We start from the raw sequence: 6,722 nt of genomic DNA on the forward strand, positions 1-6,722 counted from the left end.
TTTTCTGCGTCTAAAGAGAATATTGTAGTTTCTAGGTTTTTACTGTATGAGTAGTCTATCAAATTAAGTAATCTACGTGTATTTGTTGATGAGTGCCTACCTTTTATGAAACCAGTTTGGTCAGGATGAATTAAGAGGGGGGTTATTTTCTCCAGTCTCTTTGAGTGAGCAGTTCTTTCACCACCTTCATTGCTGTCAACAAAGACAACAGAGAGGCGATCCAAGGACCTCTGCACCGCAGATATATTCTACCACCCTGTGAGGTTTGTTTAAAGCAAACAAAGCAATACCATGAAAGTGTTAACAGCAGGATGTCAGAGTCAATAGAGAGGACTCAAAAGAGCAACTTCAAATCAAACTATTTATGTAGTAGGTGTTTCTTTGCCAATGTCTTTCCCCTGCATTAGAAAGTAATAAGCCAGATGGAAGTACAACACACATCTATGCATTTCTATAAAAACTGACCTGCCCTGAACTTATAATCTCTCTCTCTCTCTCTCTCTTTGTTTTTCCTTAAAGTGATGGCTGTCCATTCGTCCTGTAAAAGTTGTAAATATAAACCTGAATGAATGGGAGTAGAAACTGTGTGTGCGCATGAAGACATGCTTGTGTCGCTGAGATTGAACAGATTTATGTATGTTCACGTAGCCAAGTGATAATCATATATAATAATCACTGAATAGTAATAATGTTATTGAACAGGTTAAACATTTAGATATCACAAAAAGTTGCAAAAAAGCAATAAAAAAACACACACACAGCTGTGAAGTCAGCTGCACATGAATAACATTAGTACAATGACAACTTTAATCAGAGTGAGTTCAGAAGATCCAAAAGTGGGACACTAAAAACAAGCTAGTGAAAGCAAAAAGTGACTTTGAAAAATTTATTTCATAGAATTAAAACACTGATAGGAAAAAAAACTAAACATGAGAAGAATGGCAATCCTGCAGCGACCAATCAAAGAAGACTGTAATGGCTGCATTGTAAAGAAGTGAGTGAAGAAAGCTGATTTTTTTTTAGTTTTTCTGAGATATGCAGAGTTTTAACGAACAATTTGAACACTATTATTCATTTACATTATTTGTTCTCAACAGAGATGGGCAGTAATGCGTTACAAGTAACGTGTTACTGTAATCCGATTACAGGCACTTGCCCTGGTGGCCATTCTTTCAGTGGGCATTTCTCAACAACAACTACAAACACTAGTGAAGTGAATGGGCATTTAATTAAATAATGAAACATTTAATTCAATAATTAATGGCATATTTAATTCATTCATTTTGTTACTCCTGGCCCTCCACACCTCACTGCCATGATTGTTTGTGTAGTTATTGGATTCTAAAACTACTAGAATAGAATAGAAAACACATAAGATGCAGTCTCTGTTTTTTCTTCACCTTATTAATTTGAACTGAACTGAAATAAATCCGTTCTTTACTGTATGGTAATGACTAGGACCTGTCCCAGCTGTCTCTGGTGGATTCAGTATTGTCTCCAATGTTTCTGATAACTTCCAGTTTGGGAAGTTTCCCATGCAGGTGAGGAATGCAGTGACTGACAGACTACCCCTCCTTCATTTAGGACCCATGCCAAACACTGAGTAAAGACTTCCTTGCATTAAACCTGCATAGCTGTTTTCACATTTATAACAAATCACCTAAGTGACCGGCAGTGATCGTATAGTGCTCTGAGTTGTTGCCTAAACAAGCCCTCTTCAAATCGGAGTTACAGCAGAGAGAATATGGCACTGAAGCAATGATGACAGCTTTAATAACCTATTTTATCTTCAATTATTCTTGTATGAAATTCTCTTAAAGTAGCAACTGAATTTCAACCAACTCAGCTAGCTCTGCATATTTTATTTCCTCTGTTAAAATAAAATGTGGCGGAGCCCAGCTGTAATTGTACCTTGCATTAATATGGTGTATTATTGATGGTGACACAGCACTGCTTAGCATGTCGTCCTGAATCTCAGGTGTGCCAATGACCTGTGCAGTATATGAGGCACTAAAATCCTGGTGGATTTCTGGGATACGAACAGGACGGAGTCATGTGAGCTCTATCAATATTGCACCACTTATGTCTCAGACCTGCATTTATGTATTTATGCACTGAAATCGCGCTGTAATATCCAGTTAACTGTTCACATTTGTACTCTGTTTTTCCATTTATTATATTTTTTTCATTAATTTGTCTGAAAAAAGATCCACGTAGTAACCAAAGAGAGCCTAAATCAATGGTCTCTAATAGCAGCCAAATTATAAGAGCTTTCATTAGTGATGGTGAGATGAAGCCTTGTGATGAACTGAAGCTTTCCATCCAACTGGTCGACTCATGGTTCGAAGCATTGTGACGATTCATTGGCTCTACTGCGCCATCAAGTGGACGATTAAAGTCAGACAGGCTCAATGATTATAATGATGTGATGTGTAAACCTCTAAACTTAATAAATAAATTGTTTTCATGGTTATTTATCCCGAATATTGTCTCAGTATGTCTGATACAAAAGAGAAAGTGGAAACTATCAGGACAGAGTTTGGTATGATTGTGTAACTGTGTAATCATGCTTATGTACATCTGGACAATGACACAAACTAGTGTGTGGTGCTTCACTTTTTAATAAACTAAAATCAGATTATAAGATCTGTGGTGTTGTTGATTTATATTATGGTACTTATCATTTGTGATATTTATTACTGTGTGCATACTTTATTAGGAGAGATGAGATTAAATGTTGTCAGACAAATATTCTCTTCCTTGCTGGTTCCATCGAAGGAGAAATGTTCAAGTAAGTATGTAACTGGGACGTAATCCAATTCCACAACACAATGTGACGGGGAATCAGCTGTGTTTTGCTGCCCAATTTATTTAGAATCTGGTGCAAACCGGCGAGCCAGTTCCTGAATCAGTCACGTGGTACGGACTGCCCGCGAGGCCTCGAACATCACTGCATACGTAATCAAAGCAAGCCTCGATACGCGCTTTACAAAACTACCATGAGATTACCCGACACACGCTTCAAAGCTTCGACACACAGGAGACATCACTACTGCACACAGCCTTCACACGACAACAGGTGCACCACACTGCTAAGTGTGTTTTGTGTTTAGAGTTTTGCTAAATGGGAGACTGAGCTTTGAATAGTGTTTAAGATTTTGGCAACAGTGGGACTGATTTGATGAAAGAGTTTTCATAGTTGACAGTTTAGTTTTTACAATGGGGTTTAGTGTTTTAGCAATTCAGAAAAACTGTAATACACCTGTGCTTTTCCCAGCAACTGAGGCTTTTACCCTGCACAGTTTAAGGTATGATAAAGCACTGACCTTATAAATGGCACAAAATACACATTTTAGCTGGGAGCTGGTCATTCACAGGGGAAAGGCTCCATTGTACAACAACAACAACAGTAGTAATAGTAATAATAAATTATTATTAGTCAGGCAAGTATATCATATACCAAACATGCTTCCAAACTAATGACATTTTTTGCATTCTTCACATCAGGTCAAAATGTACTTTTTTTTAAAAAGTGACTGGCACTGCGGAAATGGATCTACAGCACCACTTAAGAAATTTTAAAGAACTTCTAACAACTTATTTACAGCTTGAAATACGTGTATGACATTTATTACACACAGATTCAGTGAACCCAATCCAAAGAGGAAGTCTGGAAGTCCGCCATTTTGAATGTAAAATGACATTTTGGCACAGTTTTAGTGTTTTCCAGGCATCGCTGGTTTACACATTCGCCTGCAAAGTGAGAGGTCACTGGTTAAATTCCATTTGGTTACTTCAGGAACTTTTTGGGGTTACTTCAGAAAGGGACATCTTCGTCAAAGCCATGTTTGTGGTGGAATTTTGATCATTTATCACTGGACATAAGATTTTCATCTCTAAAAATGTATTTTGTCCAGTCTGTCCCAAACTTCACACTTTTGATGACAGTCTGGCGACGACTACATGCCAATATCTGGTCACACATGGTGCCACAGTTCTCATATAACATTTTAATCAAGACTACCCCACTGTGATTGAAGCATTTCTTGCAAAACAATCATAACCAAACAAAACCTTTCCTGTTCTGTAAATGAACAGTAGGACAAAATGATTACTAGTCATTGCGGAAAGCACAATTAATGTTTTTGTTTACATCGTTGGAACGAGGAAAAATTCCCCCACCACAAAAACAGAAATACTCATGAAAGCAACCTGTAGTGCAAACACGAGGGCTGAATTTATTACTTCCTGCACTAGAAACCTGCCGATGTTGCTGATATGGATAGATCACCAGTCTTCCTTGTCTTTATCTTATTATCTCCTGTTGAGATGTTGCAGCAGAAAATGCAGCCTGGCCTGTTGAAACATTGTTTTTTTTTAGTGTTTCAACTGAAAAAATAGAATGCCTTTGATCCAAATGGAATGCATCTTGTGAAAAAAGGTGACATCTTGTGACATCACAAGATGATGACATAGATCCTTTGTTATGTCATCATCTTGCTGAGAGAAAAAACCCTTAAGTAGGAGCTTTGCTCTGTTAAACTTTAATGCTCAACGGACCTTGACCTGACAGCAAGCAAACCCTTTTTGGAGAGTTTTGAGAGAATTTTACTTAGCAATTCACCGACCAAGCCGACACATTTCACCATGTCAGCTCACCCATCCTTCAGCTCAAATGAGCTTGGATTAGTTAAAGGGAGCATTTTGGGAAAGCACTACAAGGTAGAGGCTTTCCTCGGAGAAGGGGGCTTTGGTATTGTAGCCAAATGTCGTGATACCATGACTAACCGAGCTGTGGCTATTAAAGTGAACAAGAGCCGCCCTGATATTCTGCAACAGGCGAAATTGGAAATTTTCATCCTGGAGCAGCTGCGAAGGTTGGATTCAGATGCCGCCAACATTGTTCAATGGAACGGCTTTTTTCACGACGGAGAGCGGGTTTGCCTGAAATTTGAACTCCTTGATCAATGCCTGAGGGACTACATATGGGACCGGAAAAACCACTGTCTCCCCATAAGCGAAGTCAGGCCAATTTTAGGTCAACTGACAAATGCTCTGTCCCACCTGGGTTCTGTGGGAATGGTGCACGCTGACCTCAAACCTGGAAACATCATGGTTGTAAACCGCCATGAGTCTCCCATCAAAGTCAAACTTATAGACTTTGGCCTCGCATGTCCTGCGTCTGCAGTGATGCCTGGTGACCGTGTGGGGACGGTTGGTTATTGTGCACCTGAGGTTATGCTTGGCCTTCCTTACAATGAAGCAATTGACATGTGGTCTCTGGGGCTGGTAGCTGTGGAGCTTGCTACAGGGCTGCCACTCTACCCTGGAAATGAAGACTATGATGTTTTGAAATTCATCATAGAGACTCAGGGTCAGCCACCAGATCATGTTCTAGACTCTGGCGTCTACACTGAAGACTATTTCATTGAAGACAAAGACAAGCAACAGCGCTGGACATTTAAGACTGACCAACAATTTCAGTATGAGACAGGATATGAGTCCCTGGAGACAAGATGCATAAAACTGACGCGTCTGGATGACCTTGAACAAATAATAATGTTTAGACGAGGACCAGAAGCTGGCCAACGCTTATTTGTCAGCTTAATTAAACAGATGTTGGCCTTGGATGCACACCAGCGGATAACACCCTCGGAGGTTCTCCGGCATCCCTTTTTCAGCACTAAGAGTTCCCTGTGCATTGACATGAGTGCTGAAAGATCACAAAACCCTGTGGTCTTTCAGCACCCTTCAAACTTGGAAAGCAAGAGATCACAGAAAATCAACTGTAGTTTTCAAAACTCGGTTGAATTTTCTCAGCAAGTATTCGTCCACACATCAGCCAGTCCATCATTCAGCTCAGATGAGCTTGAATTAGTTAAAGGGAGCATTTTGGGAAAGCACTACAAGGTAGAGGCTTTCCTCGGAGAAGGGGGCTTTGGTATTGTAGCCAAATGTCGCGACACAACAACCAACCAAGCTGTTGCCATTAAAGTCAACAAGAGCGACCCTGATATTCTGCAACAGGCACATGTGGAAATTTTCATCTTGGAGCAGCTGCGAAGGTTGGATCCAGATGCCACCAACATTGTTCAATGGAACGGCTTTTTCCACGACGGACAGCGGGTTTGCCTGAAATTTGAACTCCTTGATCAATGCCTGTGGGACTACATAGGGGACCGGAATAAACAGGGTCTCCCCATAAGCGAAGTCAGGCCAATTTTAGGTCAAATCACAAATGCTCTGTCCCACCTGGGTTCTGTGGGAATGGTGCACGCTGACCTCAAACCTGGAAACATCATGGTTGTAAACCGCCATGAGTCTCCCATCAAAGTCAAACTTATAGACTTTGGCCTCGCATGTCCTGCGTCTGCAGTGATACCTGGTGACTTTGTGGGGACGGTTGGTTACTGTGCACCTGAGGTTATGCTTGGCCTTCCTTACAATGAAGCAAGTGACATGTGGTCTCTGGGGCTGGTGGCTGTGGAGCTTGCTACAGGGGTGCCACTCTACCCTTCGGAGAATGACTATGATTATCTGAAATTCATCATAGAGACTCAGGGTCAGCCACCAGATCATGTGCTAGACTCTGGCGTGTACACTGAAAACTATTTCATTGGAGACAAATACAAGCAACAGCGCTGGACATTTAAGACGGAAGAACAATATAAAGACTCTGTTCCAGGGACAGGACATGAATCCCTGGAGACAAGATACATAAT

This window comes from Astatotilapia calliptera, chromosome 4 (genome assembly GCF_964374335.1).
Source record: "Astatotilapia calliptera chromosome 4, fAstCal68.1, whole genome shotgun sequence".
In the NCBI taxonomy this organism is placed as follows: Eukaryota; Metazoa; Chordata; class Actinopteri; order Cichliformes; family Cichlidae; genus Astatotilapia; species Astatotilapia calliptera.